Raw genomic sequence first — 15,567 nt, 5'->3', positions numbered from 1 at the left:
GTGTGCATGCACTTATACTGTAGGTTAACGCATTTTCATGAACTCTATCTCTCTGTCTCTCTAACACACATACACTTTCTCTCCATCACAAACACATATGCAAATACACACACATGATAGATTGCTTGCCCATATATCCTTGTGCTGGATTTTTAAAGGCATTAAGCTCTTTACTCACATTGAACTAATTTCAAATTCACTGTACTCCATCAAACCTGAGTTGACTGTTAAAGAAGCTTGGTCAATTCCTCTCAGTTTACCTGAATTATACCTGCACATACTGGAGTGTTGCACCTCAATCTGCTGCCAGTTCTGCATGTTTTATTTAAGTAAAGCATGAAAAGGCTTTAAATGTTCCCTTTGATCAGTTTTTTTTTTCAGTTCATTGCAATTACTTACCTTTGTCGCTTTAAGGCCATGCAACCTTGTAAATGAGTCTTTCAGTTTGTATTGGCTTCAGGTCTGTAAGCTGATAATGGCCATCATAATTACTTTGTATTGTATTTTGTCTATTGGACGAATAGAGAAAAAATCTATAGAAAAAATATTATGAAACAATCTGAATAATATGTGCCATTATCACTACTGTGTCTGTTTCAGTTGATAATTCAAGACTGCACTGATGCCTTGAGCTACTGACACTTAAAAAAGTATGATTCTGGTGTATTTCAAAACACATCTTATTATTTTGTCCTGTTAATTTTGATAAATGAATAGTTTGCCTTCAATAAACATTATTCACAGTAGCCATGATCCTCTTCCCGCATATTCCATGCTCAGGGTATAAATATTGTTATCATACCTTTTTGCTTTTTTCCCAGGTTGTAAGTCATAAAAAACACCAATAATCTAACCTATTATTTTAATTGTACCGTAATAAATGAAATCCTAAAAGTTAGCTAGAAGGTGGCTGAATGCTAATGTTAGTGTGGTGTGAATCTGGCTAATGTGTCACCAAATGTTTTTAACTTGATATGTCTGATGTCTCTTTGGAGTTTCAATAACCATTTTCTTTGCAGTTTCTGATCAGTTGTGGAGATGTAAAATATTAATAAAAACAATCTGATTATTGATGTTTCAATGACTTACAACATGGGAAAAAGCAGGAAGAAATGACAGCCACATTAGAGCTTCCCACACTGAGTGTGACGTCACAGGTACATGGCTGCTATGGTCTATTAGCTTGGTACTGTCAGGCTTAGTGGTACATTGGAAGATTCTCATTAACGTTTCTCAAATACTGAGCTAAGGGTAGCAACCGTTTGCTTAGCACTGAGACAAATTCAGGGAAACTGATGGCCTGACTTGTACAAATGCAACAAAGCTACCACTTAAACACCCAACCTTGCAATCTTATTGATTCATTCTTGACAAAAAACAAGGGTTGAAATACTCTGTGAAAGTGTAATAACTTTTAGACATAGACATGCTAGCTGTTTCCCCCTGCCCTGTAATAAGCCTCTTGCTAAGTTAAGTTAAGTAGCTACAGGTAGTGGCACATTGAAAAAATACATACAAGGTGCTACATCATTTTATCATCTTGTCTTGACCCTTCACTTACCGTCTAATACCATAGACTGTAAGATACATGCCAAAGTTTCAGTGACATCACTCACTGTTATTGAAAGAGGGGTCGTGAAGCCAAACAATGGCAGTCGCCATATTGGAAATGCTTACCATACCTAACTTTCTATCGACCTAGACACAGTTAAAGAGGCCGAGCTGAGACAGGCCATTAGCCTCCTGACATGATGCCGAGCTGTCAACTGAGCCATGCCCCTAATTATGCAACCCCTACACTAAGTATCTTCAAAATGGATAAGCTGTAAAAAAAAATCATCCCTTAACAGTGTCTAAGAATAAAGAAATTGGTGATTCAGACCAAAAACCATTTATTTGACCAGCCTGTTAACATGTCTAATGCTGTGAAATTGGGATTTTTAACACTGGTGTTAATTGGGATTCTTTGGCCCCAGCAGCCAACCTCAAGTGGACACTCAAGGAACAGTATTTTTTTTTTGCAATTTAGCATTGCCTTATTTTTTTAACACTGAAAGGTTGCCAATTGTATAACACTCACCTTGTAATAGAAGAGTTGGCTGGTGTATAACCTGAATGTCTGTGTTTTGTTGTACAGGTATGTTACCAGATATCTGAAAATAAGACTTATGAAATTTTAACCACCAATACTTTAGATCAACATTAAAAGGAAATTTTACTATGTCTAGTACTATGATTACTGTGGAGAGTTTATACTTATAATTAGTACTAATATTAGTATTACTTATATGATACAGCTCATTTGAAGTGCTGACGCAGAGCCTCGTCCATGTGTGGGACCCCTAAATCAAGACAGGCTCCCTGCCAAACTTCATCCCTCTATGGGGCCGATCTACTAAAGGTTTGCGTGTATAAAAACACGTGCAAACTTGACAGCGCGCGCAAAGCAGATGTACTAACCGGGTGCACCGAGGTTTGCGTCTTTCAAATGAGCAAAAGAGCACTCGCAAATAATTTAGCGTGTTTGCCTTCATGAATATGCAGAATACATGTAGATCATCAGGACGCACAAAATACTGGGAGGAGGAGATGCAAATGTAATTATTTAGCACACGCAATGTGATCTAGCAAACCTGAAGCAGATAGCATGCACTGTATTTGCGTCTATATTTAGCACGTTTGAAAGGCAGGTGCAAGCTGTCACAGCGTTACGCACACTTGGCTGCGGTCACTGTAACGCTCATCATAACATCGCTTTACAACATGCCCGCAACACGCAGGGCTAACAAGCATTACTACAGTTTTTAGTCAATCAAAACAAGAGAACAAAATAATAATAATAAAACAACACAAATTCAAAGCAGTTCAGCACCACGGATAGCGACTGCATCATTCTGACACCCACTTTAACTTTTTCATATAATGAGAGCACAGTAGGTCACTGTATCAACAGCTATAAAGTTTAGTCAAATTGGCACAGCGGCCCACATGTTCACATACTAACAAAAAAACAATATGAAGTACTCCGCCTACTCACCACTGTTTGAAGGAGCCTTAAGCTCTGCGGACTTGCCCACGATACCCTGTATGTCCATTTTCTTTGATCTGTTTCAATAGATAACAAGCATTACTTCAAAAAATTATTTCATTCTTAATAGATAACATGACATGTCCCTGGGACAGTGAGGCGACTGTCTTCATCAAAGTGACGCCTAACTTTTCTAGAGCAAGAGTGGCAGACTAAGCCTCATCAAATCGCTCTCTAAACTCCATCAAAACACTGATTGCGTTTTGGAGTAGAGTAGATGCGTTTATTTCATCGACAGATTCACCTTTTCACAGATGGCCTCCCAAATCGCGTTTCTAAAGCTGAGATGTCTCTGCTGGAGTTCACCGATGTGTTTATTTCCCTCCTCCACAATGACCTCCAACTCCACGGCTTCAAACTTCATTTATCGCTTAAGGCCACTCTGTTCTCTCAAACTCTCCATGATGACAGCCGATAGCACACGCAAAATCCTCGTAAAATAGGGCGGTCCACACCACTTTTGCACTTGTTATCATTTGCGCACGCAGTCTTAGTAGATCACCCAAAACACGCCAAGAAATAACACGTGCTAAATTATTATTTGCACACGCAAATTAGCGCTCGTTATTTGGGATCTTAGTAGATCAGGCCCTATGTGTGTTATTGATTTGCAACTTTATCTCACTCTCTTTCAACTTCTGGTCTTTTATTTTACAGATATACAATGAATGTAATAACCTGATCTCAAAGAAAGGAGGAGTAAGAATGTGCGCATGTCTTTGTTACTGTGTACTCATTTATAATGCATCCTGTCAAAGAGGAGGAATGATATTGGATGTGATGCACGTCAAAAACTGGTCGGCACGACAACTCAACTGTAGACTTAACCAGAAGGGACAGGTAACTCCTCTGTGTGTGTTTATGAGTACACGCGCGTGTGCTGCTGCGTGTGCTGCTGCGTGTGCTGCTGCGTGTGCTGCTGCGTGTGCTGTGAGAGGCCGTTTAGGCAGTATTTCATACTTCGTAGTACACACTCTATCATACTCTCACAGACACACTAAAATACCCTCTTACATGCACAATCATACTCTCACACAAACACTACTATACTCTCTTACATGCACAATCATACTCTCATGCACACACTACTATACCCTCTTACATGCACAATCATACTCTCTCACACACACTACTATACCCTCTTAAACCTTAATTTCTTAACCTGAGCCATGGTGCAAACCTCAGGAGACACAGCATTAACAGTCTCAGTAAGAAACCCTGGCTTCATTTTTTTATTTTATGGTGACTCCTGCTGATACGCTTCAGAAAAGTGTTGGTTTTCTTGCCTCAACCTCCACAACAATCACCTCTATTTCTGCCGAGGTGAAATTCAGCGTCTTGATGCACCGAACAGATGTCCTTATATGGATGAATTGGACAGACAGTCTTTGATGCCAATGAGTTGATCCAAACTTACTAAATGTGTCTGATGTTTCACCAAACTGGATTAAATCAGGCTCCAGATGCTGAGCTTTTTACGGTAATAGCGGCAAAAACGTCAAATATTAAACAGACGGTAAAAATCCTCAATGAAGAGGAGACGGGTTCACACAGCACACCTGCTGCAGGTAGAGACTAAGGTAACACTGAGCCCCTCCAATAATAACTCCGCCTGTCACAGGAATGCATCACTTTTACTTTTTGCATTATATTATGGGCGGGTCGTGTGTCTGTAAAATCCTCTTCATATAAGCCAATCAGGAACTGAGAATTTAGTACTACTTCCGTTTCAATCAAACTCTCTCACACACACAACTATTCTCATTCACATTACCTATCATACTCTCTAACATTCACTTCACATTCTCTTACATTCACATAAGCTATTTTAACGTTTTACATATACTATTATCCTCTCTTACATTTACTATCATGCAAGAGTATCTTTTTAGGAGGATGGAAAATTACTTTAGTAAAAATAAATAAATAAATGTATGCATAAATAAATGCATAAATAAATACTAAAATAAATACTAAAATATATAAACAAAAAAAAAGAATAAAATAATACATAAAATAATAAATAAATGCATAAATAAATACTAAAATAAATACTAAAATATAGAAACAAAAACAAAAAATGAATTAAATAATACATGAAATAATATATAAATTAAACAGGACATGAATTAATAAATATCTTGTATTTATTTATACAATTATTTATGCATTTATTTATTTCTGTATGTCTGTGTCCATATGTAAATTGGGGGGTGTACTTTGAGGAGTTACTTAACAGCCATTAGTTAATCTGTATGAGAGTTCACAGCCAATCAGAGCACATTCAAAGCACAGTAGGGCAGGACTAGGCGGTACACTGGGGAGCTCCACATATCCAGGGATAAGTGAACATTGGAGAAAAGTATGTATTTGTATAAAAGTATGTGTTTCTGGACACAGAAATATAGAAAGAGGGTGTGCATGTAAGAGGGAATAGTAGTGTTTGTGAGAGAGTATGATTGTGCATGTAAGAGGGTATAGTAGTGTGTGCATGAGAGTATGATTGTGCATGTAAGAGGGTATAGTAGTGTTTGTGAGAGAGTATGATTGTGCATGTAAGAGGGTATAGTAGTGTTTCTGAGAGAGTATGATTGTGCATGTAAGAGGGTATAGTAGTGTTTGTGAAAGAGTATGATTGTGCATGTAAGAGGGTATAGTAGTGTTTGTGAGAGAGTATGATTGTGCATGTAAGAGGGTATAGTATTGTTTGTGAGAGAGTATGATTGTGCATGTAAGAGGGTATAGTAGTGTTTGTGAGAGAGTATGATTGTGCATGTAAGAGGGTATAGTAGTGTTTGTGAGAGAGTATGATTGTGCATGTAAGAGGGTATTTTAGTGTGTCTGTGAGAGTATGTACGACAAAAAATGAAATACTGCCTAAACGGCCTCTCATAAGCTGCTGCGTGTGCATACATTCAGCTCTGCCATTTCCATAAAACCTAGTGCATGTGGCTGCACCGTCAAATCTTTGCTTTTTCAGACTAAATAACTACGTAGAAAGCACTCAGTGAAGGCTTGTATTTATGTGAGATCATGGAAGGTGAGCACAGGAAATGGATGGAATTAAGATCACCTTTAGCAGAATGTTACAGAATTCTGCAAAATTGCATTCAATTTTATGTCTAGTCGACCGAAATTGCCTGCCTCAGTACACACAAATGCTGAAAGGTATGTGGAAACAATATATTTTTGCTCCTTTCTTTACATTTTGAGATCTGAGGCACATTTACATTTCGTTTAAGGTATTGCTTTTTTTTTTAACAAAGTCAACATTATTTTACAAGTAGCAATTTAAAACACCAAATTAATATGCTACTAAATAGCATGAACATGGGAAAATGTCAGAAAGCATATGTAATACAGTAAGACAGTCATTATACAAATTGTATCATTTAAAATTATCCTCCTTGATGGGATAGTTTGGTTATTTTGAAGTGGCATTGTGCAAAATAACAAGCAAAACATTACACTGGGTGCAACTGTCAAGTGAATTTTGGTTTCCTGGCCCTCCCCTTCTGTGTATTTTCACACACTCCCCACTCTCACTCATGAGCTCTCTCTCCCTCCCTGAAGTTGTTTCAAAGTTATAAAAAAAGCAATCAACTCAATCTCTAAATTCCAGAGGAGAGTTATGCTGCTGTCTGACATCTTTGGTTAATTTGATTATTTTGAAAACCTCTTTGAAACACCTCATTGAGTCAGCATGTAAAGCTGTGACCTGCTGCGAGCTGCATCACTCTGCAGGAAGTATTACAAACAAATTACAGAGGATTATAGTAAACAGACAAAACATATCACAGGAATCAGAACTACGTCTACATATTTCATAAAAAGGGATAAACAGAAGTTTAAATATTGAGTAGTCACTGAATAGTGTCTGCATGGAGATGACTAACAATGAGACAAGATAATTATCTTGTGTCCACGCAATTTCATCACGTCATCCAGGAGGGCTGCGTATGAAACGCAAAGCATAATCACTAAACATTTTCATACAAGCTTTAGATATACAAGAATCATAATTTACAGAGGTTTCAGGGGGCAGAGGACAGAAGACCTCGTTGTGTCTGTGCTGAATCACTTAGATAGCCAAACATCCCATAAGAGATCCACACTCAGGATGCCCCATCTTCAAACCAATGAACAAGGAGACGCACACAGGACAGAACACCCACTCACAGATCCACAAAATAGACAGAGCACACACTCACATACAAACACAGGTAATCTACACAACAGTCAAAGTTACAGAGACCAGAGACATAGACAGAGCTGTAACAGACCATAATGCATTGAACAGCCTACAGGTGAAGCAGCTGTGATATTAGCATTGCATTAGCAGTGATATAATACAGCTCTGACAGAATAAACAGTCAACCCAGAGAAAACTGAAACAAGCATTCATATGCTGCATTTTTAATACAGCACTAGAACCCCGACATGACCATAAAAACTACTCAATAAAAGCCATTTTACACAATGTAAATACATGAACTGGCTGTTTCTGGAAACATTGCATCAGTTAGTAAAGCAGGTTTCACTTGATGGAAATGTTTATCTACATTATACAAAATAATTGCTGAAATCTAATCGTGGTGAACCGTTCAGTTTGAGAGCAGCCAGATCAGCAAATTCACAGCCCTGTAGATGCTTCCTAGAAACATCAGTGTGTACACTCTGACTTTATCAGAACACAGTTTGTCAGCATCTGTTTGTGTGACACATGTGTGAGTAGCTGTGTGAGTATCCGTATGTGTGAGTGTGTTTGTGTGTGTGTGTGTGTGTGTGTGTGTGTGTGTTTGTTTCTACTGCAGCTGACACTCGGGCAATATCATTACATGACAACTGCCAATGTGTCCACTGGGGCTGATTCATTGGCCCTGAGTCTGGGGGCTTGCCCAGGAAAGAAGGCTCTCCATCAAGCTGGAAGTGAGCAGACGCTGGCCTGAAGCTGACAGCTTTCCGATATGCAAACTTTCTGTGTTTATTTATTTGCTTCTTAATGACCTCAGGTTCAAGCCAAGGGGGCATTTTTTTTTCCCTCCGTGAAAGAAACAACAACGCAGTCATTTTTCCTGTTGATCATTTGTCACGGGCCCATCAAAGTCAAGGACTGGAGTAACTTTGAATGGAAAGTTTGCGCTACACTGGAGATGGATGTCTTTGAAAGTTTACCCTTTAATACCAATAAGTGCTTGTGTCATTCCTGCCCTCTCTGACACACATGCACACACATTTCTGTTACCTCTGCCCACACACCTTCTCCTCTTTTCCCCTTTACTCTCAGCTCCCACCCTCCCTCCCTGCTTTAATCAGAGTAATGCCAACTTATCTCAGCGCTAAGGGCTAGGTTAGACAACAAGACAAGTAATGAGATTACACGCAGACTACAGCACTGCATGCGGTTAAGTTAGCGGAGGTGGAAGGGGGCAGCCTCCGCTCTTCTGCCTTTGTAAGCTTTTGGAAGGGCACTCAAATGAGTTGGCTGAGCACAAAACATTGCTCGAGCTCTTTCACTTCACGCCTCTCTCCGCAAGTTACCTGTGGCATTTTCCTGAAACAGCTCAATAGAAGAGAGCCGGCTGTTACTTTGATGTGTTGTTATAACTTCCCCCAGCCCAGTCTTCGAGTGACTCTTGAAGTTGCACTGTCTCAGACTCTCTATGCATCAGACTCTTTGGCTCTTTTCTGCATGTTAATGAACTCTGCAATAATCCGCGTTGGGTGTCTTTGGCAGGGGTTGGCTCAGGACAGACAGCTCACTGCTTCTGTTATTTTTTGAGCGTAATTCAGTATGGGTAAGCATATGTGTGTCTGTGTAGTGAGAGAGACTGGGTGCAGTGGCAGAGTTAGTCTATGAGGGACGGCCAAAAGGGAAAAAAAAAAAGAAGGGAGCCGGATAGATCTGGTTGGACACCATTCTGGAGAGGAGTTATCATAGATTTATAAAGAACAGTCCTGTTCCTTTTAAAGGATAATATATCTTTGCTTTTAAATTTACATACATCTGCAGACATCATTACTTGTATGTCTGTATATATCCAAAGACACATCTCTACTTCCACCCACTGTTAAAAAGTGAAACCAAAACACCACCTGCAACAAAGTCTGACATATAGCACTGGTGAGATTTTTGGAACCAGAATCTTCTCAGTGAGGCTCAGCTCTTGGAGCCATGGTATTGACATCTTACCCGTTTGGCTAACGTATAACACACATTTAACTCACTGATAATGACAGTGAACATCCCTCAAGTCCACAGCAGAACAGATTCTTAAGTTGATTTGAAAAGGGCACTCATGGTTTTAGAAAGTTCAATGACTCTTGTGAGTGTGAATATTTTTGACGTTTTGTTCTTGCAAAGCATATAGCTGGACTTAAAGCTTTAAAAGTTGAAAAGGATTTGCTTTTTGCGCTTGTCTACTTTTAATGATGCCGGCCTGTCTGCTTCATCTCTGTTGAATGGCCTTCGACTTTGACGTACTGCCCTCTACTGGTCTGGCGGTGTAGTGCAATTACTTTTTTATCTTCTCTGTACGTCACTGGCTCTCCGGGACTTCAGCCTACGGTTGATATGCAGACAACAATGGGGCCACAGGAACCATTTAGTTCCTGGAAGAGTAGTTCTGGGGGCTGAAAGCCCCTGGAACTTCTGGGTGAAACACACCTTTTGTCCACCACTGACTAGTAGTTACTTCAAATAGTAGTTTGTTACCCAGCAACACAATAACAATAACAACTAACAATAATTACAGAAACCAGGTTCAAGAAAATATGTTTTGACAGATGATTTTAAAGTTTAACCCACATCCCATCTGTTAACATGGAGGAGGTCCATGTCTAGCCTTAAGCTAGCAATCCCATTTCCCTAAATTCATAACTGCCACTATTTGTTTTCGTTAATTTTACAACACTATCTTTTACATCTAAAGTGTGAGTTTTTTCACACACTCACACAGTCAGAAGGGCAGACAGAAAGAGACTGTGATGGTAAAAAAAAACATCAGCTCTTCAAATAATTAAAAACAGAAGAACAGCAGAGCCACTTGTTGAATATCCTGAATTCTGTCTTCAGTCATTGCTGGGTTTCTGTCTTGAATTTGGTGTTGCCATTACTAAGAAGCCATTAGCTGCTGGACAAGCCAATCAAAGACTGCATCCACCCAAGCTCTCTGTTTTTACAGATAACATAAAAAAACTGCAGAATCAAAAACCACTCTGCGCACTGTTTCATAGGAAGACTAAAGTTTAAGATATAAACGGTTATATGATGTGACTGAGAGTTACAGTATAGTTTAAACACATCTGTAGTAAAACCACTTAGGGAGCTATTACCTATTTAACCATCTAGGGACACGTACTGGCAATCTAATTTTACAGCGTGTAGGGCAGACTACGAGGCTCTGCAATGCGTTTTCTCCATTTTTAAGGGCACACTAGAGGGCTTTGTAATGTTTCTCAATAAGTCAGAGTATCTCATGTAGATGAGAGAAGGAGAAAAAAAACCCCATCTGATCCTTTCTCGAGTCCAGAACCAGACTCATTATACTACTCTGTTTGCTCTGACACAGATCACTGTCTGCATGTCTTATTGAAGGAGAAGGTTGATACCATCAAACCACTTGAATAATCATACCACAGCTGTTAACCAGGATCTGCCTTTTCATCATTCATCTGCACCTGAACTGTGTTTGCTCCAACTGTGCGCCTCCCCTCTGGTAAATATGAGTATGTACTTGGATGTATATGTTTGTTTACATGCATACAGGATTCATGCAGGGAGCTTAAGAGACCACTATTTCACATGTTTTGTAAGTAAATACATTACGAATGCTGTGAGAGTGTATGCGGGCTGTGTGCGCAAGAGGGTGTTGATGTGATTGCATGGACTGCACCATGGGGGTCCAAATCTCGTGGGTTGTCACACTATAGTAGGATTAGGAGGGAACATGGAAATACAGGTGCTGGAGATCGTTCTTTGCATGCAAGGCAGTAGCATCAGATTTGTGTGTGTGTACATGTGTGTATGTATGCATATGTGTGTGTACGTTGGTTGTTCCCAGAGGAAAGAACGAAACTTCAAAGGCACCCGGATTATCTTCTATTAATGCAAATCAGTGCACTTGAAATGAAGTGAAATATAAGAAGGCAGCAACACAGATTGTTGTGGAGTGGATAGTTTGGTCTTTTGGCAAATTGGGTTCCTTCCAAAACGCGTCCTCTCATTTAATGTTTTGCTCTCTCACTCACAAGTCTCTTGTGGTGGGAGCTTTTTGACACACCTTTCCTGCTCTTCATTATGCTCTAATACTGGCTCTGACAACATCATGGATTGGCCCCGGCCTTCCTGGGGCTTGAGTAATCTGCATCTGTGTGTCACAGATGACCATAACTGATCCCTGCAGGTGATCCATCACCATGGAAACCGTGCGACGGGGACCAACTAGAAATGCAACAATTGATCGATGTGCAAACTGTAATTAAAAGCGCTGCTCTAATAAGTACCGTGGGAGCAATAGCCATCAGACATGCAGGGCCAGAGCAGAGGAGAGGAAGAAGATGGAGAGAAGGTGGTGGAGGAGGGGAAGAAGGGAGCGAGGGATAAGAGGGATGGAGATGGATACGGAGGTATTAAAGATGAGTAGAGTTAGAGGGAGGGGAACGAGGGATGCTGGAGGGCTCGAATGAGAAGGCCTGGGTGAGAAGATCAAAGCTCAAGTGTTACGATGGACAGATTGAAAAGCACAGGGTCGGGGGAGGCAGAGGAAGGTGCTGTTGGCGGAATATCTAACAAGCAGCGAAAAAAGGCAGCAGAAGAGAAAGGGGCCAGGGAGGAGGCTGACATGAATTGGCTGCAAAGAGAAAATATCATCTTTGAATTATGAAACATTATAGAGGCCTGCTTCTGTTTTCGAGCCAGATGTGGTGCACCCAACCTCTGCATATTTAACACTGTTTATAATCTGGGGATGACTCCAAAATGGAGTGCTGGGTGGTATCAAGAAAAGTTAAAATGCAGCCCTTTGTCTTCTAATCTCTTGCCATATCTTATTAGGCCGCACCCCCAAACATGTCCTAATTAAAACCTGTCTTAAGTCCCAGCAACAATAAATCACATATGCATACTTCTCATCATGTGTGGGTTTTGAGTGAACACAAACACATACGCTGAAACACACTAAAGTCATAAACCTAGGATGGGATATTCTTCTAAATCCCTTCGTAAACAATTAGGCAAGTTATAGAGTGTTTAATGAGATAAAAGCAGATAAAACCTTGTCTTTTGTTTGTCTGTCCGCTGGGACCATGAGCTCCGAGTTAGTTTGTGTTATCAGGATGTCTCCCCTGAGAAGACTGCACGGCTGGAAAGCTCCAGGCATTAACACACACTTGCTCCCATCCCGGTGTGTGTGTGTGTGTGTGTGTGTGTGTGTGTGTGTGTGTGTGTGTGTGTGTGTGTGTGTGTGTGTGTGTGTGTGTGTGTGTGTGTGTGTGTGTGTGTGTTGGGGGGTCTGGCGTGTGGGCGTGTGTTTCAACTTCAGCACAATGCTCCAGTTACAAACGAAGTATCAAGTTTATTCAATTTGTCTTTTTTATTTAGCTCAGCTTCTCTCTGTTTCTTTTCTTCCTCGCTCTCCAGGCCTCCTTCTCCCGAGCCCTGAATACATGTAAGGCATCTTCTCTGAACCTCACACCCCTTCAAACAACAGCACAGCGGAGACACGTTTCAGTTGCCCAGGAGGCGGCAAATTAAACAAGGCTGTGAAGGAGAAATTCCTCCCTCTCCCTTTCCATTTGAATTTGTGATTGCTTGCTGTGTTGTTGCTGTCTGCCTGTACACATTGGGAAGCATGAAATGAGAAGTGTTTATTGAGACTCATGTGGTGTTAAGCGGACAGGATACAGTGAAATCTCATTTTCATTCACACCAGCCGGAGCTCATTCAAAACAATGCGCCAGGAGCTCTGCTACAGCGGACCAGGAATCACGTAAAAAAAACTGTTTACAAAATTACTTCAGCTATTACTGCCGCTGCTTGCTCTCCCTCTATCCATCTGCCTACCTTTCTATGAAGTTCATCTCCATATACCTCCTTTCTTATCAACCCTTCTCACAAAGTCCATGCCTGCTATAGTCATCACACATCATCCACTAATCAAGAGAAAAAGGGCCTTTCTGTCAACAACCCAGCAAATCTAAAAAGATCCTATCCACCCTCGACACATGTCTGCAAATATCTCACCACATAAATGATTCATGTGTCTTTGCAACTGATGGTGGAATTCATATCCTTGTTTACTTGTTCCTCCCCTGCTTTAAAATGTAATAGGGCTTTTTTTAAACACAAGACTGCAATTACTGGGGTGCAGAATAGCCAGGGAGGAAAAAGCAGAAATGTCACCACACTCGACTGAGCTAAACGATGACAAGCACTCTGCCTGTCAGATAAACAGACTAACAGGCATCTGGGTTTAACGTACACTTTAGGATTCCTCATTAGGAGAGGCTAATGCGAGAGTTCGGCACGGCAAATTGGCAAGACATCAAACCTTCTGTGTTATAGGATGTGGGTAGGGCCTGCAGAGCATCAGATCATAAACCCTCATGAGCATATCATTTGACAGGCGTTTTTTTTTTTTCCTCCTGAAATCAAAGGGAAGTACGTGAGGGGGTCATATATATTTCTCTCACATGTAAGGAGATGAAAGATCATGTATTCTTTTGATTTTTATTGACATTTCTGAGAAGTGTCTCTTAAAAATCGCACCCATTGCTACTTTTAAGGTCAAAGGTCATGCTGCACATAATAGTGCCATCCTTGAGCTTTTATTTTCTGCACAATGGCACTTTTCATTGTCACTTTCACATTGTTTTTTTCTCAACCTGTCCCAGAGCTGCATCTGTCTTTTTGTCCCTACTTTTTCTCCTCTCTACTCCCCCCTTTACTAATTTGTGTCCCGGCTAATGACACATTCATCTTCGGTCACCTTCAACACAGAGCAGTTCTTGACAAATGTTCTCGCTTTCTAGAGGCCGCTAGTGTCAAAACATCAGAGAGGGAGAGTGGCAGTGTAAATACGAACAGCGGATGCTTCCTTCAGGATAATCACCACTGCTGCTGGCCTGCTCCAGGCACTCAGCACCCTGCTTGATTTGTGTGTGAGTGTGTGCGTGTGTATATGTTGGGAGGAGGGGGTTATCTTATCCATGTGCATGCAAGCTTGCAACTATGTGTGATTAATCTATACTGAGTGAAAGGTAGGGTGCAATCAGCGCTCCATTTGTGAATACCGGAGGGCTCTGTGACCATGAAGGGGAAACGGGAAATGGGAGATGGCGTGTCCAGTGTTTTGGCAGGGTAATGGAGCCTAAGAAGTCATTTAGGACCAGCTCTGCCCTGTCACATGCCTGTCACACCACTGGCTCGGCAGTGTCACATCCAATGTGCGTCTGGTTGAATGCTGCGTGGCACGCTGGCATCTCGCATAGTCCTGCGTCAGTCAAAGACAACACACATGACAATCAAAAACACACACACTCACAAGCACACATGTGTAAATGACATCATGGGGAGAAAAAAAAAGGGAGCGGCACTGCAGTGGCCCTGTCAAGCCTTCAAATCTGTCCCTGCCAGATAAACATCCTCTCGACACTGTGACATTTTCCCCAACACAAGCCGAGTGTGAAGTCTGCATACGTGCATGTGTTTATGTGTGCATGTCTATCAGAGGGTTTTATTTATGCATGCAGAAATAACAGGTCTTTTATAAAGAGCAAAATTAATGTATGACCCTGCTGTACTGGGTAATAAATCACCTCTCGTGAAGGATGAGCGCTGTATCCTTTTTTTTAAACTCGGCACCCTAAAATGTTACCATTAGCATTTTGTTGTGTTGAGTCTAGATAAATGACTGCAAGATTTATGCAAAGAGAATTAGATGATGCCAATTGTTTGTGGCATGGTCATGAGAGTCATGTCAAACCCGCCTGGTTTTGATCAATGGGAAAAGAGCAGCAAGTTGACTTCATTTGACTTGACATCTGCTTTTAGCTCCCTGTCAAGCTGAATTGAAATATTTGGTATTTGTCTTTCTATATGCCACATGAAGAGGGATATTTGTCTAACTGACGCACTTTGTACAGAGTATTAAACTATTGAAATGCTTTGACAGCAAGCAGTTTTGCCATGTCTTTGAAATTAGAAAAGTTATCCCTGTCCCCGCAGTATATTTGAGAGGGTTGACATATAATGGCCTGTTTCATTCCAGTAAACATAAGCTAAACTCTTTTGGTGCAAGTACAGATTGTAAGACAATTTATACAATTTTCTTTTTAATGTTTTCATCCATGCGATCCATCCAGACCCTGCAAGCTAAAACCCAGCAGTGTACCTCTCTGTCAGACCACCTCCAAAGGTTTCACTTTCACTCTCCAAAGTCTTTCCTCTTCCCTGTATTCCATTTGTCGTCCTCCTCCCT

The sequence above is a fragment of the Notolabrus celidotus genome, chromosome 8 (assembly GCF_009762535.1).
Source record: "Notolabrus celidotus isolate fNotCel1 chromosome 8, fNotCel1.pri, whole genome shotgun sequence".
In the NCBI taxonomy this organism is placed as follows: domain Eukaryota; kingdom Metazoa; phylum Chordata; class Actinopteri; order Labriformes; family Labridae; genus Notolabrus; species Notolabrus celidotus.
The sequence above is the reverse complement of the archived record's forward strand: the minus strand, read 5'-3'. Positions refer to the sequence as shown.